Source organism: Pogoniulus pusillus, chromosome 10 (genome assembly GCF_015220805.1).
Source record: "Pogoniulus pusillus isolate bPogPus1 chromosome 10, bPogPus1.pri, whole genome shotgun sequence".
Lineage (NCBI taxonomy): Eukaryota > Metazoa > Chordata > Aves > Piciformes > Lybiidae > Pogoniulus > Pogoniulus pusillus.
Window position 1 is genome coordinate 25,392,336 of NC_087273.1, and position 23,380 is coordinate 25,415,715.

The window sequence follows — 23,380 nt, forward strand, 5'->3', positions numbered from 1 at the left end:
TGTGACTAATCCACTTGCTTTCTAACCCCCTCTGGCCAACCCTCCAATCCTCCTTGGGCATAAGGCAAGATCTGGGGCAAGGTTGAGAGGGGTGGGAGAAGGTGGAAGGGCAGTTGGGAGCCCCTTCTGGGGACTCAGGTTTCTGGGAGGGGAGTTGTGTTTCTGTATTACCTTTTAACTTGTATATTTCTGTATATAACTGTATATACTGTAAATATCTGCTTGTATATTGTGCTAAGCTGTAAATATAAAGTTTCATTCCATTTCCAGAGCTGGCTGAGTCTAGTCTGGGTGATTTCCAAAGTTGGGGGGGGTGGGGGGGTGGGGTGGGGTGGGGGGATAACAGCCAAACATCACAACTGTGGATTTGGAGATTGTTTTAATCTGTGACATTCAGTCTGAATCACAAGTCTTTCTGATGTGGAAATCAGGTTCACTATGTGAGCAAAACTTACCTATCATCCTGTGACCTGGAAAAACAGAAGCAGTGTGAAAGTTTTGCACGTTCTGGAAGGAGAGACAGCCAGGAAAATGAACCTCAAAAGACAGTTTTCAGTTTACAAAATATGGTGCAATTGCAGAATTAGATCAGATAACTTCTCTCCATCTACTTTCAGTGTCCTGTGTATCTTTTAACTATTATTGTGAATAATCAGATAACTAGTAGATGCACTTACAAATGGGATGCTTAATTACATGGAATCACAGAATGGCAGGGGTTGGAAGGGACCTCTGGAGATCATCTAGTCCAGTCCTCCTGCTAGCATAGATACACTTAGATCAGGTTACACAGGAATAAATCCAGGTGTTCTCTCCAGAGAAAGAGACTTAAACCCAGTAATAGGAGAGGTTTGAAGAAAAACGATCAATGCTTTGCTCCAAATGAATGAGGACTTTTTTTGTTGTTGTTGGTTGTTTTGGTTTTGTCTTCTCTTAGGAGGTTGATATCATTGATAATGAAGATCCTATTCATAATTCCAAGTGAAATGTAGTTGCACACAACCTTTATGGCCCAGCATATAATCTTTATAGGCAATGGATTATGATTTGTAGCACTTCAAAAACTTTTGTAGGGGAACTAAACCATACTCAGAGTTTCACCCTTTCAGTCTTGCTATCTAAATAAGAAGTGTTTCTGTTTAAAGAAGACTTACAGAAGAAAAAAACTCTTCTAAGTAGCTATGGTTCATTGTCATAGGTATGTTAAACTGTTATTCACAATTTGCTTTGTTTGATTGCAAGTTTATTCTGAACTGAATACCTGAGAGTGTAAATACACTCATCATCAGCAGCTATGAATGATACATTGTGTTATTTGTATCTCATGCTAATAAGATCTGCATCAAGAGCTCAGTTGCATTGGATAAAGATTTTCAGGATTTACATGAGTTAGTGTCAAACATCAGCTGTAGAATGAAAACTCCTAAACTCCGTGTACTCTACCAGAACAAAGTTTGTGCTTCAACAATTGTTGCCCTCATCAGTGACAGCAGAAGTTATTCATCTTCCAGCTCTTAGCTACTGATTTGCTCTGCCTTAGAACAAACAAAACAACGGAAGTTGTAAAAGTTCATTTAGAAAAAGTTTCATTTATTCTTCTCGACAAAGGGATACATGTTTTGGATCCCAGTTTTTCAGTTTCACAAGTCAGCCCTATTTAAGAGGGCAGCCCAGAACTTCGTACAGGTACTCAAAAGCTCTAACTCATCTTTGCCTTACGGTGAAGCAAAGGGAGAGAAAAAAGGGGCAGAGTTAAAACTCATTGCTTGCATAGGAACTGTCATAAGTTGATGGGAAAGAAAGTCAGTATCTTATTTTAGTGCATGTGCAGCAAGGAATTGTGAAAAATGTTGCAAAATGACATAAAGACTGATCCATCATACCTCAGTATCACTTATTCTTTTAAATCAGTTGTAGTTTGTGTGTTTCAAAGGGGAAAACTGTCAGAGACTTAATTTCCTGACAGTTAATTTTGCTTGTTCTTTTTTTTTATCAAAGTGATTCAATTAGATACAACAGTTAGAAAATTAGGAATAAATTAGAAGAATTCTATGACTTAGTAAGTTTCCCATACAAAAAATCATAAACCAACGAAACCAATTAAAAAACCCAACCTCACAAACAAACAGAACCCAGAGAAACTTCTAAAGAGAAGAGATCATAACAACATACTCTGTGGTTTGAACAGTAAATCTTTAGATTAGACTCTTCTCAGATGTTATGCAAGATTTTCCTCTTGTTTTCATATAAATTTTATCACCATTTAAAAAACGTTAATATATAATTAATAGAAGTAAACCACTGTCAGCAGGATATTACATTTTGCTATGTTCAGTTATAAACTAAGGAAGGGACAGTGCAAGCAGAAGGGTGAATTGTTATATTTAATAATGCATCCAATGTCCAAACCAGAATTTTAAGAGTATAATTCTAGGCTCTAATCAAATTGCTACAAAAGTAAATTTAGTTATCAGATTTATGAAGTTCTTAAATTCTTTCCCATTTTTTTTTTTAACCCTAAAAAAATTACTTTATTTAAATTAGTTTCATGGAACCAGAAAAACAAATCAACATGATATTTACTTAAATGCTATTTTTTTTTTTTTTTTATCTTTATGAACTACATCAGTGCTGGCTTCTCTAGAAGCAAGTGTAGAGTCTGGCACCTGGGAAAGAAAAATTCCAGGGATCAGCATAGGTTGGAGACTGACCTGTTGGAAGGCAATAAGGGGGAAAAGGGTCTGGGGGTCCTGGTGAATAGGAGACTGATCATGAGCCAGCAATGTGCTCTTCTGGTCAGGAGGGGCAATGCCATTCTAGGGTGTATTAGAAGGGCTGTGGCTAGTAGGTCAAGAGAGGTTCTCCTGCCCCTCTACTCTGACCTGGTAAGGCCACATCTGGAGTACTGTGTCCAGTTCAGGGCTCCCCAGTTCTAGAGGGACTTGAGAGAGTCCAGCACAGAGCCACAATGATGATTAAGGGAATGGAACATCTCTCTTACAAGTTAAAACTGAGGGAGTTGAGGCTCTGCTGATTGGAGGAGAGGAGACTGAGAGGTGACCTCATCAGTGTTTATAAATACATAAAGGGTGAGTGCCAGGAGGATGGAGTCAGGCTCTGTTAGGTGATGCCCAATGACAGGACAAGGGGCAATGAGTGGAAGCTGAGGCATAGGAAGTTTCATGTAATCAGGAGGAGGAATTTTTTCCCCATGAGGGTGACAGAACCCTGGAACAGGCTGCCCAGGAGGATTGTGGAGTCTCCCTCTCTGGGGATATTAAAACCCTGCCTGGATGTGTTCCTGTGTGATCTGGTATAGATGATCTGGCAGGGGGGGTTGAACTGGATGACCTTTCAAGGTCCCTTCTAGCCCCTGACATTCCGTGATTCTGTGAATAAAGCACTTGGTCAGTTTTGAGTAATGTCAAAGACATCAGCTAGGAATCTCATGGTACCAATGTTCTTACTGAATGTCCCTCTATGTATATATTAATAATGACTGACTTGGATGCTTTGTGTTAGGGATTTTCAAAATGGTGAAAGTAGTCTTATATCTGAACAGTATTTACTGAAATTATTATGAAAATCTGCATATCAAATATGTAGAAAATACAAAGAAATGCAACAATATTTCTTGGTACTGATCTTGCAGAGAATTACAGGACCACAGAATGTTAGGGGTTGGAAAGGACCTCAAAAGATCATCTAATCCAACCCCTCTGCTAGAGCAGGATTACCTAGAGCAGATCACACAGGAATGCATCCAGGTGGGTTTTGAATATCTCCAGTGAAGGAGACTCCACAACCTCTCTGAGCAGCCTGTTCTGGTATCTGTCACTGTCACAGCAAAAAACATTTTCCTTATGTTTTTGTTGACCCTCCTGTGCTCCACTCAGCTTACGTCCATTGTCCCTTGTCTTGCCATTGGACATCACTGAGAAGAGCCTGGTTCCATCCTGTATTTATAATCATTAAGGAGGTCACCTCTCGCGTCCTCTTCTCCAAGCTCCCTCAGGCTTTCCTCATAAGGAGTCTGTTCCTTAGTCATCTTTGTGGCTCTGCACTGGACTCTTTCAAGTAGTTCCCTGTCCTTCTTGAACTCAGGGCCCCAGAACTGGACACAATATTCTAGATTCAGCCTCACCAGGGCAGAGTAGAGTGGGAGAACGTATCTCGATGGATAAACCACACCCCTTCTAATGCATCCCAGAATAGCATTGGCCTTCTTGGCCACAAGGGCACATTGCTGCTTTGTGGCCACCCTGTTGTCCACCCAAGTCCTTTTCCCCAGAATTGCTTTCCAACAGATCAGCCTCAACCTATACTGGTACACAGAGTTGTTCTTTCCCAGATGCAAGACTCTACGCTTGTCCTTGTTGTTTCATTAAATTTCTCCCTGCCCAGCTCTCCAGCATGTTAGGACTTGTAAGTAGTTTAACTTTAAAAATAACTATAGTGAAAATGTTCAAAAGAGTCTAGAAACTGTAGCATGTCTGAGGCGAAAACCTAAAAGAATCCTATTGCAGCATTTGAAGTAACTATCCTCAGATATGTTAGTTAACAGCTGTCGTGGTAGGCCTGAGAGGCCAAAGTAGGCTTACACATGTCCTGCCTTGCCCAGACATGTTTTTCAGATCTCTCTCCTTCTGTTTTGGGGAGAAGAAACTGTGGGAAAGAGGACGAAGAACCTGAGCCATGGATTCTAATGACTCTGGCCTGCCCAGACTTGTTATGCTCCTGTGGTAAATAAAGTACACCCACTTGGTTTGTGCCTGCCTTGTGCAAGGCCTATGCTCTTCCCAAATTTGGGTGAAGCAGGCCTATAGCTTCACCTAATATGGTCAAGCTCAGCTAACTGCCATTCTGATAGCTACTCTGTGCCCAAAGACCCATTAGTCTTGGGCTGTATTGATTAAAGGAGTTGAGCAGGTAACACAAAGTGCTCTGCCATTGTATTCATGCTTGCTGCTTGCCTGCTGCCATTGCTTACTGCCTCTGTGCATTCTGAATTGCCTGGAAACTGCCTCGAGTTCACCAGGCACAGGCTTTAAACGCCTGCCTGCGATCGGCCTGCACAGCCAGCGTGACATCGTGCTAAGAGCACATCGCAAGGCATCCTGCCAGGCTCTGCTCAGTGATGCCCAATGACAGGACAAGGGGCAATGGGTGGAAGCTGAGGCATAGGAATTTGCATGTAAACACGAGGAGGAATTTTTTTCCACGTGAGGGTGACAGAACACTGGAACAGGCGGCCCAGGGTGGGTTGTGGAGTCTCCCTCTCTGGAGATATTCAAAACCTGCCTGGATGCATTCCTGTGTGATCTGCTCTAGGTGATCCTGTTCTGGCAGAGGGGCTGGACTGGGTGAGCTTTCAAGGTCCCTTCCAACCCCTTATGTACTGTGATTCTATTATTTAATGAACAAGATCACAGTTTTTGCTTTTTACCTGGTGGAGGTATGAGTCAGACATTGCACTCATATCAGCTTATTGTTGAATAGGAAACCACAGGACTTGAACATAACTCCATTTTAAAAGGCTATGCTTTAATATTACAACATGAAGTCAAAAAAGATGTAGTTGTCTGTCAGAGAAAACTCGCATTCACTGCTGCTGGATATGGTAGTCTCTTTGTTCCTCATTTCTGCTATTCAACCAGACTCCAGCACACTGAAAGAGAAAAATCTCTTCCACCTCTCTAGGACATGTTTAAAACATTGCAGATTTCTCAAACCAAGACACTGAAAGCAATACCAGATATAACATCCAAATGCTTCTAATAGATAAGTTTAGCTTATATATTTATGTCAAGATAGGAGTAGTTCCAGATCATTCTGTGCAAAAATGTTTAAATGACCTCCCAATAATACCTAAAATAAGTGAGCACAATTAAGTCAAAGAGTGTTGTTGATATATTGTTTTCCAAAATGGCATTCATTTTGTAATGCTACTTGTATTTAATCATCTTTGAAGACAAAGACTGTAGTCTGCGAAATACTCCTGAGAAGAATATCAATATTTACACTGTTAAATGCCATTACTACTTAGATGAGTAGTGTTGCTTTACTGTGTCTTGGCAGATTCTGAAACAAAATTAGAGCTTGTAGTCTTCTTACCTCTAAAGCAGTTATGCTCTCCTTGTTTCCCTGCATCTCTCCATTCTCTCTTACTCATTTTAACTCACATGAATGTGTTTTTTTTTTAAGTATGATGAAGAGCAACAGCTACAATTTAAGTCTTTGCTCTGACATGGGCCTTAAGTGGGTTTTCAGGCATTAAATTCTGTGAAATGTTTAATAATTTTCTCTATCTAATGTAAATATTTTCCTATTTCTTTTTTAACCGCTCTGTCTATCTTGGTAGGCTTTGTAGATGGCATATTTCTTTCCCTCCTTAGGTTAAGTTAGCCGACTGCTTTCTGCTTAGTTTTGAATGCAATAGTACTAACTCATGAAATTAATTCCCATTTTGTGGGATTGTCAGAAATGAGGATTGCTCTGACCCCTGTTTGAACTCATCATCTGAAATGAAGTTGTTCAGTGAGCTGGAGAAGACAAAGCTGAGTTCCGAGAAATTAATCAACTCCATCAGCTTCTGCAATAGGCCTGAAAATGGCACACATCAGACTGACCCTGAGCAGCTCTGGATTCCCTCCGTAAATGAAAGTCATCATTCCTGGCAAGGAAGATACTAAATTATAGGCTTTTAAATTTAATTTTCAGTTTACTTGTGTTTTCGATTAGTGTGCCATGTTTCATAAAGATGGTAGTACCTTTAAGTAGTAAATGCCCTTCATCTACCAGCTCAATCTCTGTTGCAATAAAAAAAGGTGAATTTGAAGAAAAAACTATTAGGAAATAAAAAGAGATATTTTTTGTTTGTTTGCTTGTTTAGTTTTTTTCTGTGGGTTTTGTTGTTTTGTTTGCTTGTTGGTTTCTTTCTTTCTTTCTTTCATTCTTCCTTCCTTTCTTTCTTTCTTTCTTTTTTCTTTCTCAGTGACACCTTAAGCAACAATACCAAATTATTTTCTTCATATCAAAATCAATAACAGGCTTGGAAATAAAAAGTAACCCCTCAGCCTGAGGCCACAGATTTTCATGACAGGCTACTAAAACTATCTTTCAGTAGCCTGAAGGTCTGCCAGCTAATCATTCACTTTCCTTTCACTATTTAGTTGTTGGATATCTCTCCGGGCTAGTAAAACTTAAAGGCTATGTGACAAATTGTCTGCTGAAGAAACATTGTCCATTTTTATCTTCATGGAACTTCAGTCTGTAGCACACAGACTGAAAAGTTCACATTGCTTTGGAAGGAAGTAAAAAATTCACTCTTTAAATTATTATTTTGGGAAATGCAAAGCATTGGAGCCATTGTGTGTGTTTCCAATTTGATAGTAAAGGTCCCAGATTTTGTTTTTAGAGGGGTAAGATGGATACATAAGGGAAATCAAGTTTAGGATTCTTCACTTAAACTCTCAGAGTTGAGGGAGTATGACAATTAGTATTGGATGTCTTACTTAGGTTTCCCCTCCTTGTACATATCTATGATGGTATGGCCTATAATTGGGTAGCTATGCCAATTCCCAGCAACCATCACAAGTAACATCTATCCTAAGCAGTTCTGGGTGGAAATTGCTGTCTACAACTACCTGAGGGGAGGTTGTAGCCAGGAGGAGGTTGCTCTCTTCTCTCAGGTGGCCAGCGCCAGAACAAGAGGACACAGCCTCAAGCTACGCCAGGGGAAATATAGGCTTGAGGTGAGGAGAAAGTTCTTCACTGAGAGAGTCATTGGACACTGGAATGGGCTGCCCAGGGAGGTGGTGGAGTCGCCGTCCCTGGAGCTGTTCAAGGCAGGATTGGATGTGGCACTTGGTGCCATGGTCTAGCCTTGAGCTCTGTGGTAAAGGGTTGGACTTGATGATCTGTGAGGTCTCTTCCAACCTTGGTGATACTGTGATAAATGCTGTCAACTATCCTTAAAGTTCTTCCTTTTTTTTTTTTTTCCTTTTTCCTGTTTTTATTTACATAAACTTTATATATTTAGAAATTAAATTTTCATTTCTACCTCTTTAAAGAGTCAGAAGACTCTAATGGATCCCAGAGAGCAAATCTAGTAAACACCTAATAATAAGAGCAGTAATTCCCTGTGAACACACTTAGGAGATGTTTAATAGACCACACTGACTAGCACCTTCTTAAAATGCCAGGGTAATCATGAGTTTCTGGACTTGTATTTGTATATTCTTTCAAGAGTGTAGCTTGAGCCAAAGCATTCACCTTCACTTCTTAACTATTCTTCAGTATTGCTGGTCTTTGCTTTTCCTCTATTTCCTCCAAATCATTTTTTCGGATAAACCAAATGAAAGCTTTCAGATATATAAGTATCATAATCTATGCTAAACCTTTACATCATCTTAAACAGATTACATCAGTATAAGTCTTTAGATCATCTTAAGTACCTCAGACCTATTAATTTTTACTCTAATAGGTGCTTAACTACATAGTGGCACAGATAAGGAGTGACTAAGGTGGGGGCAAGTCATTTAACCCTAGTTTGAAGTCCCTAAAGTGCTTTGTCATAGGGCCTATGTGCTGTTTTAGTGATCAACCTTTCATGGCCCACAAATATCTTGCTATAGTGGATAGCATACAACAGCCTAGCTTAGTTAAAAAATTCCAAGCCTTTTCGATTTTATTTTATATTAGTTTTTATGTCCCAGACTCAAGTTTTGAGAGGTTTCAGTTCTCTGTCACTATAATGTAGACCTAGCTGAGCAGTTTAAAGTTTTTCAAAACAGTGAACAGGAAAGTGCACTCATACATATCATATGTGTGTATGGTACACACAAACAGAAACACATGAAAAAGCTGACTTGTACCATTTCTCCACTGTTCTATTAACTCAAGCATGGTCAGAAGAAGCAAACTCCCAGACTCAGTTCCTTTTCATTTCCACACTATGGTTCTTCTTATGAAATAGTCTTGCTGGTGGTAAAATTTATTAGCCTAAAGGTGTGACAATTGGCAAAAAAGGAGGCTGTAGATGGCCTGCATGTCTAAGGAAAGCAAATATGACCACCACTTCTAATGTCCTTTTAAAGGGCCTTTTTGCAGGCTTGAATTGTGGAATCATAGAACGGTCTAGGTTGGAAGGGACCTCAAGGATCATCCAGCTCCAACCTCCCTCCATAGGGGGGTTGAACAGAAAATAGCATGGATATACATGTGAAGTGATAAGATTTAAACAATATGGTAGTAATAGACCCAAAGTTCTTGGAAGAGCTAAAGAAACTGCTAAGTTTTATTTTTAGGGCAGGAACCAGATAGTCTCATGATTTTATTCAATAGCTGTGCTGGTTGGAAGGCTGACACCTGAGTGTAAACATCCACACACATCTAGCAGTCACTGTGGTCTGCAGACTGCTCCTGGAGCAGCCACTTGCTGGAGCAACCTCAACTTGGACTACATCAAAGGTCCAACAACACGTGTGTGTGTGTGTGTGTGTGTGCCTCAAACATGTGTGTGCAGAACTATTGCTTTCACAGGCAACTCAATCTGAAGTTAAGGTTTTTATAAAACTCACCTCATGCTTTAATAGTGAAAGTGGGTCCTTTCTAAAAAATGGGTCATAAACCATCTTTTATGCCTAATACGTATTTTGGTGATAGCTGGAATCCACTGAAACAGTCCAGTAGTGAGGTATGCAGATAATTGTACTTTTCAGTGCTCTAACTAAAAGCCCAGTCCTTCTCATGAGCACCCCAGCCTTGCTCCTTTTATCCTGGCCCTGATGATATACCTTAGGTGGATCATGAAGGACAATGTTTTCCCAACTATTTCACCTTCATCTGTTCTCTGTTTTTGCCATTTCCAGGATATTTCTCATGCTTTTTTTTTAATGCAAAGAAGTCTCAGTGCTCTGTGATTCTTCCCTAAGGACAGAGGTAATGTTTGTTCTGGAGCACTGTGGAGGCTAAGAAGTTACTGCAGACCCTTATTGCAAACTGCATCCATGTGCACACACTCCCTCTGAAACACACAGGCTAAAAATCCTAAAGTAAATTCAAATAAAGGTGGCCAGTGTGGGTTGAGTAAATGGTTAATATCTAAGTAAGAACATTTTGAGTGTTCAGGGGTGACAGCACTTAAATAAATGCATTTTTAAAATACAACTGATGAGGCATGATGGAGAAAATATCTTACTGTGTTTCTGATATTGAAATTTATTGCTGATATGTATATAGCTGGGATGTCTGAAAAAAAAAAAATATATATATTTTCATTTTGTTGTCCATCCTGTCCCTTGGCTAGAGCTTACTGCTGGAGAAAGAATGAATTAATGGTATAAACTGTTGAACTTTATAACATTTTATAGAATATTTATGCAAACTGATGGAGTTTTCATTTTACATTGACACACACTAATATTTGCGACTTGTTCTAGTGGGAGATGTCTCTGCCTATGGTAGGGGGTTGGAACTAGATAATCTTTGAGGTCCCTTCCAACCTAAACCATTCTATGTTCACTCTAATCTATTAAAAGATAAATTCAAAATGGAGATGCAAGTAGTCAGACATTTCGCCCGAACTGTGGATTAGTTGTCTCTGTATTGCGTTTTTCCATCTACAGTTCTACAGCAAGGCAACAATACAAGTGCTCTAAAAAGCATCCTCATTTCTTACCCAGATTATACTCTGCAACACCTTGGAAATGAAAGTATATCATGCAGCATGTATGCAGATGTTCAGCTCCAGTCTCTCCTTTGTTTTGATAAATTACATTTATATGTTGCGCCCATCTCTCCCTATGAAGGCATCATTTGTTTTTTAACCGCTCCTCATGCTGGGCCTCAGTACAGACATCCACAATGACACATTGTGGTGGAAACAAGGTGAGAACACTAGTGCAGACCTCTTCTGCTGTATGTCAGTTATGCCATTATTGGCACTTGATCTAGTGGCATGCATTTGTTTAATGAAGCATGGTTGCTTTAACCTTCTAGACTGTCCCTCCCTGAGAAGCATCAGCTCTCTCTTAGAAATTGAGTCTTGACATAGTAATGTGCCAGTTATTATTGTAATAATAACTGTCCCCCCACAGCAAAGAGTAATTTGATAATCTTCTATAGCTAACTGTACATGTTACTCTTCACATGAAGCATTAATCCTTTACTACTGTATACTAAAGGTTAATTTATTGGAAAATGCTGAAGAAATCTAATCCTGGGCTTGTAAAATTATTTTTCTTACATTCTTCCCTTACTTAGCAAAGTCTGATTCTAAAATAATATTAGGAATAAACTTTCTGGATTAATTTTACCTTACAAAACATTAGCCATAATAAATATATCTTACATAAGCTAGTCTGAAAAAAAATGTAAAGAGAATTTGGGACCTCAGCAGACTGACATTAAGCAAGTATAAACAGTCCTATAATGCTAGCAGATACTATAAAAGTTGCTTTATTTCTATGTCAACATCAGAGACTTCCTACAAATATCAAAATCAATAAGAGACTTAATTTCTGTAAAGAAGTTGTGTTGAGGCAAAGTATTATTATATTACAGGAGTTCTTTTCCTTCCCTTTCTTGAAATTTTGCTTATCAGAAACTAACTACTACTGTTATAGAATCACAGAAACACAGAAACATCCAGGTTGGAAAAGCCCCTCTGGATCACCAAGTCCAATCTACAACTCTACTCTACAAGAGTCATCTTAAACCATATCCATAAGCATCACATCCAAATGACTCCTAGATAAATCCAGAGTCGCTGACTCCACCACCTTCCTGGGCAGCTCATTCCAGTGCTTAACCACTATCTCCGTGAAAAGTTTTCCTAATATCCAATCTAAACCTCCCCAGTCTCAGCTTGAGGCCATTCCTCCTCATTCTGTCTCCAACTACCTGTGAGAAGAGGCCAGCAGCAGCCTCTCCACAATGTCCTTTCAGGTAGCTGTAGACAGCAATAAGGTTTCCCCTCAGCCTCCTCTTTTTCAAACTAACCATCCCCAGCTCCCTCAGTCACTCCTCATAAGATTTGTTCTCTAGGACCTTCACAGCTTTGTTGCCCTTCACTGGACCCACTCCAGCACCTCCACATCACTCTCGTATTATGGTGCCCAAAACTGAACACAATACTCCAGGTGTGCTTTCACCAAAGCCAAGTACAAGGGGACAGTCACCTCCCTACTCCTGCTGGCCACAGCATTTTTAGTACAAGCCAGGATGTCATTGGCCTTCTTGGCCACCTGGGCACACTTCTGGCTCATATTCAGGTGCCTCTCTATTACAACCCCCAAATCCTTTTCTTCCAGGCAACTCTCCATCTGCACTGCCCCACGCCTGTGGCCTTGCTTGGAGTTGTTGTGACCCAAGTGCAGAACCTGGCATTTGGCTGTGTTGAAACTCATCCCATCAATGTTGGCCCATTGGTCTAGTCTATCCAAGTTCCTCTGAAAAGCCTCTCTACCTTCATTCAGATAAAACATAGCTAAATTTTATTCCTAGTTCTTGATTCCAAAACAGATGTTTGTCCCCCTGAAAGATGAATTCATCTAAGCTTTTAATGCTTGGTTTGTATACTCTGGCAAGTGACAGATTTTCTAACTTGGCCATTAACATAAATCAAAAGAACTTGTGAAAACAACAGACTTGGCAAGAATTGTTAGTGGTATAGGGAGTATGAGCTTGGAAGTAGTGGAAGTGTTCAGATATTTGTCTATGTTTCCTTGTAATCCAGATACCATAGACAAAAAGATTAGAAATTATATGAATGTAAATAAATGACTATCTCTCTGAGAGCCTCTTTTGAGTTGGATGCACTTTTAAATGCAAGCTTTGCGATCCATGAGTGCAGCTGCTTGTGGCTGTGGTGAAAAGTCAGTGTTACAAAAACTTCAAAGGCAAAGAATTCAGTGTGAGTTTCTCCAATTTGAACATTGGTGATAATCTTTGTCTAAAACACCAGACTGGAACATATGTGTTGTTAAACACTTGTGCTGCACTGACCTTTCCAAGGATTGCTTGCAGTTGGATATTTCAAGACACCATACCTACAACTGTATCGACTAGAGTATTTTGCCTGTCAGGATTAAGTTAATGTTGTTATCTTTGGCTGTAATGGGTTTTGAGCCTGCTGATGCCTGCCTGAAAGTGCAACTGTAAATTACTTTACAGTGAGACACGATGATTTGCTAAGTCTCTTGATAGGTTCTTTAGTCAGATTTAGTGTAAAATAGGAGATGAAAAAGTTTTTGTGCACTGAAAATCTGCATTCGAGTCAATGCTTTCAGAACGCTACCTGTAATATATATGAAAGATTTTATTAATTTGCTGCAAATTTTAGAGAATAAATAAAGTAGGAAAAGAGAAAAGAAGAAATAAAGGGCTATGTGATTTCAGTGTTTTCATCTTTTTTTTTAAATCACTGGGAACTCTGAAGTTTCCTGAAAAAACGTTTTTATCCTTGTATCTGACCCCCGCTGCACAGATAATTGACACATTCTCTTCAAGTGTTTAGAGCAAGACCTATCAGTGATCTCATGTTTCTTTGCATTTCCTCTTCCAAATCATGTTTGTGAGATAAGAAAGGAGGTTATTACAGAGAAACTTACATCTTGACTGTCCTGTGGCTGATGTGCCAGATGTGTCTTCTGCCCAACCATGGATGCCAAATTCCCCTACAAATTGCTATATTTTGCATCTCACTTAGCATAATATTCTGTTTCTGCTTTGGACAAATGAAAATCTATGCTGTTCATATTTGTTCTGGACAATTCTGTAAAAATTGTTTTGTTAGGCAGTTCCGTCACCTTTAAGCACTTCCTCTTTGTGTATCATACCAAGGATCAAGATCCTACTTTCCAGATTGAGTGGCTAATTTAACCTATATATATCCTACTTGTCATCATCTTGAAGTTTATAATCATGGAATCAAGCAGGTTGGAAGAGAGCTCCAAGATCATCCAGTCCAACCTAGCACCCAGCCCTATCCAGTCAACCAGATCATGGCATTAACTGCCTCATCCAGGCTTTTCTTGAACACCTCCAGGGACAGCGACTCCACCACCTCCCTGGGCAGCCCATTCCAATGCCAATCACTCTCTCTGGCAAGAACTTCCTCCTAACATCCAGCCTATACTTCCCCCGGCACAACTTGAGACTGTGTCCCCTTGTTCTGTTCCTGGTTGCCTGGCAGAAGAGACCAATTCCCACCTGGCGACAACCTCCCTTCAGGCAGTTGTAGACAGCAATGTGGTCAGCCCTGGGCCTCCTCTTCTCCAGGATAAACAACCCCAGCTCCCTCATGCTCTCCTCATAGGGTTTGTGTTCCAGGCCCCTCACCAGCTTTGTCTCCCTTCTCTGGACACATTCCATCACTTCAACATCTCTCTTGAATTGAGGGGCCCAGAACTGGACACAGGACTCAAGGTGTGGCCTGACCAGTGCTGAGTACAGGGGGAGAATAACCTCCCTTGTCCTGCTGGCCACACTGTTCCTGATGCAGGCCAGGATGCCATTGGCTCTCTTGGCCACCTGGGCACACTGCTGGCTCATCTTCAGCCTACTATCTACCAGTACCCCCAGGTTCCTTTCTTCCTAGCTGCTCTCCAGCCACTCAGTCCCCAGCCTGTAGCGCTGCTTGGGGTTGTTGTGGCCAAAGTGCAGAACTCTCCTCTTGGCCTTGTTAAATCTCATTCCATTGGCCTCTGCCCACCCATCCAGCCTGTCCAGTCCCTCTGCAAGGCTCTTCTACCTTCCAAAAGATCAACACCTGCTCCTAGCTTGGTGTCATCTGCAAACTTACTGATGCTGGACTCAATCCTCTAGTCCAGATCAGTAAAGATATTGAACAGGACGGGGCCCAGCACTGATCCTTGGAGAACCCTGCTAGTGAGTGGCTGCCAACTGGATGTGGCACCATTCACCACCACTCTCTGGGTCCAGCCTTCTAGCCAGTTCTTGACCCATTTCAGAGTGAATCTGTCCAAGCCATAAACTGCCAGCTTTGTCAGGAGCATGTTGTGGCAGATGGCGTTAAAGGCTTTGCTAAAGTCCAGGTAGACTTCCAACCAGGTAGACTTCCACAGCCTTCCCCATATTCACCAGGCAGGTAACCTAATCATAAAAGGAGATCAGGTTGGTCAGGCAGGACCTGCTCTTCCTGAGCCCTTGCTGCTGGGCCTGATCCCTTGGCCATCCTGTAGGTGCTTTGTGATGGCACTCAAGATGACCTTTTCCATCACCTTGCCTGGCACTGAGGTCAGGATAACAGGTCCTGTAGTTTTCTGTCTCCTCCTTACGACCCTTCTTGTGGATGGGTATCACATTGGCAATTTTCCAGTCTTTGGGGACCTCTCCAGTGAGCCAGGACTGCTGATAAATGATGGAGAGTGGCTTGGTCAGCTCATCTGCCAGCCCTCTCAGCATCCTAGGATGGATCCCATCTGGACCCATGGACTTGTGAGGATTCAAATGTCTCAGCAGGTCCTTTACTTCTTCCTCGTGGATTAGAGTGGGACTGTACTGGTCCCTGACTCCATTCACCACTTCAGAAGTCCAGTTGTCCTGAAGACAACCTGTTCCACTATTGAAGATTGAGGCAAAGAGGTGCTAAGCACCTCTGCCTTTTCCTCATCCTTTGTCACTATACTCCCCTCTCTCCCTCTTTATGAGAGATGAGCCAAAATGTGTTGTGTGAGTTAGAGTGGATCCCTTCTTGAATAACTTGTTATAAACCTGCCCCAGAGAGAGTAAATTCACTACAACTCAGAATTCAGAAAGTCATAAAAGTTAAATTGCATTTTTATAGTTTAAATATAACAGTATAGAAACTATTACACAGTATTGCAACCTTAGGTGCTTGAATGTGCCCAGAGAAGGGCACCAAGGCTGGTGAGGGGGCTGTAGTCCAGACCTATGAGGAGCAGCTGAGGGAGCTGGGGGTGTTCAGCTTGCAGAAGAGGAGGCTCAGGGCAAACCACATTGCTTTCTACAACTACCTGAAAGGAGGTTGTAGTCAGGTGGGGTTTGGTCTCTTCTCCCAGGCACCCAGTGACAGTACAAGAGGACAGAGTCTCAAACTGCACCAGGGCAGGTTTGGGCTGGATGTTAAGAATTTCTTCATGGAAAGAGTGATTGGCACTGGAATGGGCTGCTCAGGGAGGTGATGGAGTCACCATCCCTGGAGGTGTTTAAGAGGAGGATGGATGAGGCACTTAGTGCCATAGTATAGTTAATTAGAAGGGTTGGGTGATAGGTTGGACTTGATATCTCAGAGGTCTTTTCCAACCTGTTTAATTCTGTGGTGCTATGATTCTGTAAGATGATGGGGATGAAGTCAAGTGGTGGTGAAGCAGCAAAGCAACAGCCAAAACAGCAGTGAGGGAAGATAACAGCAGGCACAGCAGAAGCAGTAGAAGCAGCAAAAGCAGCAAAGGAGAAGATCCAAGCTGTGTTTCCAGACATGAAACTTTTGATGCTCCAATGAAATTACATCAATTTATCCATTATTATTGCCATGTTATGGCCTATCCCTGAAATATTCACCTCTCCACTCAGAGATTCCAGTACTCTTCCACTTCTAAGTTTATCTATTCCTATTTTTTTTTAATGACTGAGATAGAAATCCAGCTTAAACAGCCACACATGCACTATGCTATAATGACTGCTGGCATCCTAGAGGTCTGGGAGGGTACACTGTCCTCAATAGAGTGACACATTAGGAACACTAGATGAGAAAAAGGAGCAAGACTCTGTTACCTCCTTTCAAAAGATCATCCCTTTACATTGATCATGGCAAGCATGGAAATATATGTAAACTGAAAGGAAAATTTGACCAAGTTGAGAAAGAAATACTACATTTAAGAGATGGCTAAGAAAAAGGGGAAAAAAAATCTGAGCTCACAAAACTTAGAGACACCATGAAATAAAAATTCCAATTTGCCTGGTTTGAGACTACTGAAAACTTTAATTTCTGCTTCTTTTGTTTAGATCCAGAACTTTAATATGCTATTTCATATGTACAGGTGCATATTATACACAATTACACTGGAATTTATATTAATATATTTATGTTAAGTTTCTTGAATCAAAATATAAAGATATTTTGGATTTCGTTTGGGCAAAATAGAATTGCTCTCTTAAATTGTTAGATTTTAATTAATCTTTTACATTGAAGACACTACACTGGAGTGCTTTGGACTGATTTCACAATTTCTTTCACCAATGATAATATTTTTAGTCTCTAGGATAGGACGGCAAAGTCTGTTCCCATCAGTACAGCTGTGGTACCAATCAATTGAACAGAATTAGGTTTTCATTCTTTTCCCAGTTCTATGGACTGCAGCTATTTAATTCAGCTTCTCTGCATTTCAACACCTACACTATAAGTGAAACTTCTATCTATCAGGTTTACTAGGCTTTTTTTTATATAAGGTACTATTTAAGACATTTGCCTCTCTCTACTGGAGTAACTAAAGTCTAATGATTGGAAGTGATGTAGAAGTCTAAGGTAAGTTCAGATGAATTCTATATGGCAAGAGCAAATTATACACCAATGTAATTACATTTTCTTTGCTTCTGTAAATTGTTGGTTCCAAAAGGCAATATAAGTTTAGGAGATTTCTATGTTTCATTAAAACCAGATGAAGAAACTTTACTGACTATGACGGAATCTGAATCAGGACTGGACATGGACTTGTATTTTAGGGTCATCCATTGAAACCAAGATACTGTTAACTAGGTGAGAAAGAAAAAGTGCCTCAATTCTTGTTATCTATGAAGTGTTTGAATTGGAATACGTTGGGACAGAGTTTACATGTGACAAAAACTATAGCTGCTGTTTTGCCAATTCAGTATGGATACTTAAGGAGAATCCATCAGGCTTCAGTCAACGAAAGCTCCACTGTGGCTTTGCTTAAGGGAAAAGAGCAGGATATGCTAATACAGACTTGCATATTATGACCCAAAGCCTTCTCTCACATCAGGTAGAAACACAAAGATTTCTAATGCAGATTTTTTTTAAAACACTTTTAAAAGATCTTTTTCTAATTTTACACAGTAAAAGAAATATGCCCTATAAATTAAGGGAATTTTCAGAACTCTTATTAAAGGATTTTGAAGATAGATTTGCAGAGTATTCAACATGTGTGCAAGGTACTGGATGTTCCTGAAAGGAAGAAAATAAAAAAGAAAACTCAGAAACTTTGGGCAGAAAATGCATACAAACTTCCTTATGATTATGAATTCTCACTTCGACTGACTGAACGTCTTGCAACAAGAGCTGGCTGTATTGCAACAGCGTTAGCAGCATTGTAACCACAGTTCTCCCTTCCTACCTGTAGAGCCAGCTCTTAGTCTCCATCTACTGCTGAACTAGTTTCACTGTTACTCACACCATTGTCAAAGTGCATGCTAAAAATTGTAGATTACTTCTGTTCACTGCACACTACATTGTTTCACCACGGACTATGTTTTATTTATAAGGAAAATAAATTGTCAGAGTTAAAAAACACAGTGCATTTTGTTCTAGGCAACACATTGCTTTTATCACACAAATAATTTATTGGTTCTGCTCCCAGATGAGTTCTGTGCTGACCTTTTCAGGTATATGGAATATTGGTGCATAATTTGTCTTGTTGGGGAAATGTATTTATTTTAGCCATTAATACATGCTGTCACAACCTTTGTGTTGAGGAGCAAGTTTGTTGCTTTAATTCTGAGGAATGTTGCTATAGAGGGATATAGGGAAAACACAAATCTCTTATCTTAATGCCTTGAATTCTGAGGAAGAAACATGGATTCAAATTGTAATCTATCATATAATCTCTGATAAAGGATTGGAGCCCAAACTATTTCTTGGTTGCAGGGCAGACACAAGCCCATTCCAGTTCAAGAACAGCTTCTGCAAATTGTCAGCCAAAAATAGCAGATGTCTTTTTGCCCTGGTGAGGCCACATCTGGAGTACTGTGTCCAATTCAGGGCCTCCCAGTTCTAGAGGGACATAGAACTGCTTGAGAGAGCACAGAGCCACAAAGATGATTAAGAGAATTGAACATCTCTCTTACAAGAAGAGTCTGAGGGAGCTGGGGCTCTTTAGCTTGGAGAAAAGGAGACTGAGAGGTGACTTAATCAATGTTTATAAAGATGTAAAGGGTGAGTGCCAAGAGGGTGTATCCAGGCTCTGTTGAGTGATGCCTGATGACAGGACAAGGTGGAAGTTGAGGCATAGGAGGTTTCATTTAAACATAAGGAGGATTTTTTTTTCCCTGTGAAGGTGTCAGAACACTGGAACAGGCTGCCTAGGGAGGTTGTGGAGTCTCCCTCACTGGAGATATTAAAAACCCACCTGAATGCATTCCTGTGTGATCTGGTCTAGGTGATCCTGCTCTGGCAGGGGAATTGGACTGGATGAGCTTTTGGGGTCACTTCCAGCCCCTGACATTCTATGATTCTGTCTTCAGAACAGCTTAGTGCATTTTAGTAACACTGAATGTGAGCTTGAACAGTCTTCAGATGTTGCTTCCTACTATCACCATCTTGCACAACCAGCTCAGCCACCATATTGGCCTGTTTCTAGGTGAATTCCTGCTTTGCAAGTTGAAAGAAGGGTCTACAGAACTGTATATAGCAATAAAGCTGCACCAAGACCTACTTTTGTAATTTTAAAATAGACAGCAACATAACACCGCTGGACATTCATCTCATGAGGTAAAAATCACCAGTTACAGGTCACTGAAAAATGTTTATTTAGCCCTAAATGCTAGGGAAAAGTGATCTCATTTTTAGAAAAGGGCAGAAGAAATGCCCAAACTATTTCCCCTACCCCTTCATAGAATCATAGAATTAACCAGGTTGGAAGAGACCTCCAAGATCATCCAGTCCAACCTAGCACCCAGCTCTACCCAGTCAACCAGACCATGGCACCAAGTGCCTCTTCCAGACTTTTCTTGAACACCTCCAGGGATGGTGACTCCACCACCTCCCTGGGCAGCCCATTCCAATGCCAATCACTCTCTCTGGCAAGAACTTCCTCCTAACATCCAGCCTATACCTCCCCTGGCACAACTCAGTTTACTATGAACAGCACATTTTGCAATTTAAAATTACATTAAAGATGCCCAAGGACAAAAACTACACTAGAGAAGTGAAACCATTTAAGAGTAAAGAGGTACATACTATAAGGCACATGAAGTTTCATGCAGATGCTGGGTTTGAAGTGCTAAGTTTGTATATTGTTAAACAGGCCTAATAACAGCTTTTGAAAGAACCAGTTCAAATTTTGTCTTCTGAATATTCTGAAATTTGCACAATAAAAATAGGTTCATTATAATAACTTCAAAAAGAAAATGTGAAAGTCCATAGCTTACTTTTCTGGGAAAAAATGAATCTCTGAAAATAAAGTAACATCTGGGAATTTTGTCTTACTAAACAATTACTTGGAATCTAGTGTTTACTTTTCTTACTTCTCAAGTCCTTCTTCTGTAGGGTGCTCAAAATCTGGCTTCGTGCTTGGTGTTCACCCACTCAGGTAGTGCTGCTGAACGTATTATTTATTAGTTTGTTAGCTTCTTTAAGAAAGGGGAGAAAAATATGCTGAAAAACATAAGAATGCTTAGTTGGAAGATGAGCAATGACTTGCAAACATTTCTCACTTCAACGGCTGCTACAGGAGTTTAACGTCACTTTGTCTTTCAGTGATTTCAGTGCACCTTCTGTTTAGACAGCTGCCTGAATACATGTTCATATGCTCACAGAAGAAAAAGCCCTCCCATAAAATGTGGCACCTGTGAAAAAGGCAAGACTGTGAATTGGAATAGGCCTACCTCTGCAATTCTTATCTGTACTGCAATCAATTTGGATAGTTTCTGACATTTAGAGCCCGACATTTGAAAAATGAACAATGTTTACATCTATATGTACTCGTGTTCAGCTTTGTCAGCTCTGATATAGACAGCAAGAAAAATAATGTCATCAGAATTTTTTACAATTAATTGAAATTCAGATACAAAATGAGACATTTCCCACAAAAAAAATACAACTAAAGATGCAAAAATGTTATGAGAAAGATCTTAGTGTTAGTATTTCTCCTGCTCCTTCTCTCTCTCTGGCCCATTTATTTAATATTTATTATTTAACAGCAATATTTAATTATTTATGTGAAGTGGAACAGCATCAACAAGAGAAGCTGGAGGAAAAAAACAGCAAATACTCACTTGGTAGAGCAGTGGTTATTATACTTGCCCATGATGTGGAAAATGGGAGATGGAAGTGTGAGTTTATATTCCAAAGCAGGGAAAGCAGGACTTGAATCTTAGGTATTCCTATCATAACCTATCAGGAGATGAAGCTATTCTCTGGCACATATTCATTAGCACTATTTTCCTTGCTGACTTTTCAGGGGGTGTAAGAACAATATACTGCTGATATTTTTTTAAAGGGAAATGGCATGTCAATACAGAAAATGAAGATGATTCCCTCTGGCCTGGAACATCAACTTGTGTGTCAATGGACAACTGTAGACTTTGATATATTCATTTCCTATTACTTTCAATGTATATATTGCCTGTCCAATCAGTGGAAGAGTTTAACTGCTTTCAAAGAGCAGTAGAGAAATACTATGGATTGTGCTACAAGGTGACTTGAGTTAACATGCAGAAACCCAACAGTGTCTTTGAATATCTGCTCCTTTCTAGAACAGTGACTTAGATTTACAAATAAGAGATTTGTGTTATTTCCATCTGCTCAGTGCATGGACATCTATAAAATGCTAAAGACAGGTTAAACCTTGGCAGATGCCTTCTGTCCAGTTCCTTCCTGATGTATAGGGATACAAAAATCATCCATAAGAGAAACTTTTTGGTATTATGTTCTGGCCTGAGGAAGCGAGACAAGGAGAGACAATAAGAAGTTGCCACACCCAGTCAATACTGAGACAACCAGATAAATGAATTATGAAATCTGAAGTGGTTCCTAGTACAGTTTGTGCATTTGACTAAGATCGTCCAGTCTTGGCAGCTGCTGTGTGTGGAAACCTACTGTTCAACCCCATCCTCATCACAGGCTACTGTGTAGCTTTTCAAGGAAGCAATCATTTACCTTTTCACAGCACTGACTGTAGCCAACCTTCACCAAGAATTCTACCCCCTCCTGTAACTATTGGTTTGGGTAGCTGCTGTGGGGAAAAGAGTAGCAAATGAGGTGAATAGATCCATCCACTCTGTGGAACCCAGCTGCTGCTCTAGGTGGGGAGGTGAAAGAGGTAAAAGAAAAGAAGCAAAACTGGGAGAAACACAGTGCTAATACTTAAGGATGCTGAATTCAGTGAAGATCCTTCTTCCTGCTGAGGTGGTTGAAGAGGGCTGGTATAAGAAAGACCAGTTTGCAGAAAGGCTATTCAAGATAAAGAAACATTCTGGCAGTGCTGGCTGCTGGAATAATCATCTTAGAACCATAGATTCCAGAAAGAAGGAATTAATAGGCTAGCCTGGGCTTCTGTGTCCTCTTGTTCTGTCTCCCAGGCACCCAGTGACAGAACAAGAGGACACAGTCTCAAACTGTGCCAGGGCACATTAGGAAGAAATTCCACACAGAAAGAGCGATTGGCACTGGGATGGGCTGCCCAGGGACGTAGTGGAGTCACCATCCCTGAAGGTGTTTCAGAGAAGGTTGGATGAGACACTTAGTGCCATGGTTTAGTTAATTAGAAGGATTAGGTGATAGGTTGGATTTGATGATCTTAGAGGTCTTTTCCAACCTGGTTAATTCTGTGATTCTGGCAAAGTATATTGTTAGGCAAAGCCAAGCACTGCCCTGTAGCAGAGCAATATCTAATAGCTGGGCTCTGCAAGCTTCACAATCTCCATTCATTTCAGAAACTATCATTCAGTACTCTTCCAATTTCTCATCAGCCTCTTGGTGCATTATGGTACTAACTCAAAATTATTCATGTTTGAAGTGTGCCTGTACATGTGTGTCTTCAGCATTGTTTGTTCAGCAGTAAGACCTCTCTTTACCTGCAATACTCATTTTTAACAAGACTTACATTTTCCATCTGCATCCAGCATCCCCTACATTTATGTAAAATATATATCTACCTGATTCCTTTGTTTAGTTCCATGGTTTCTGTTCCTAATTCTCAGTTCCTCATTGCTCCTTCTGATAACTGGAAAAGTCTTTTGTGCAAATTGTTTCTTTTTCTGAAGACTTTGAAACCAAACATATATACTTAAGTAGTGTGTCTCTTTTAATATTTCAGAATGAAAACATATAGACTTAACAATCTACTGCAGAAGAGAATACAATTTTTTTTTCTTGTTTTATTGTCAATAATATTGTGGGTTGTTTTTTTTTTTCCAAATTAAAATATCCCTGTTATTT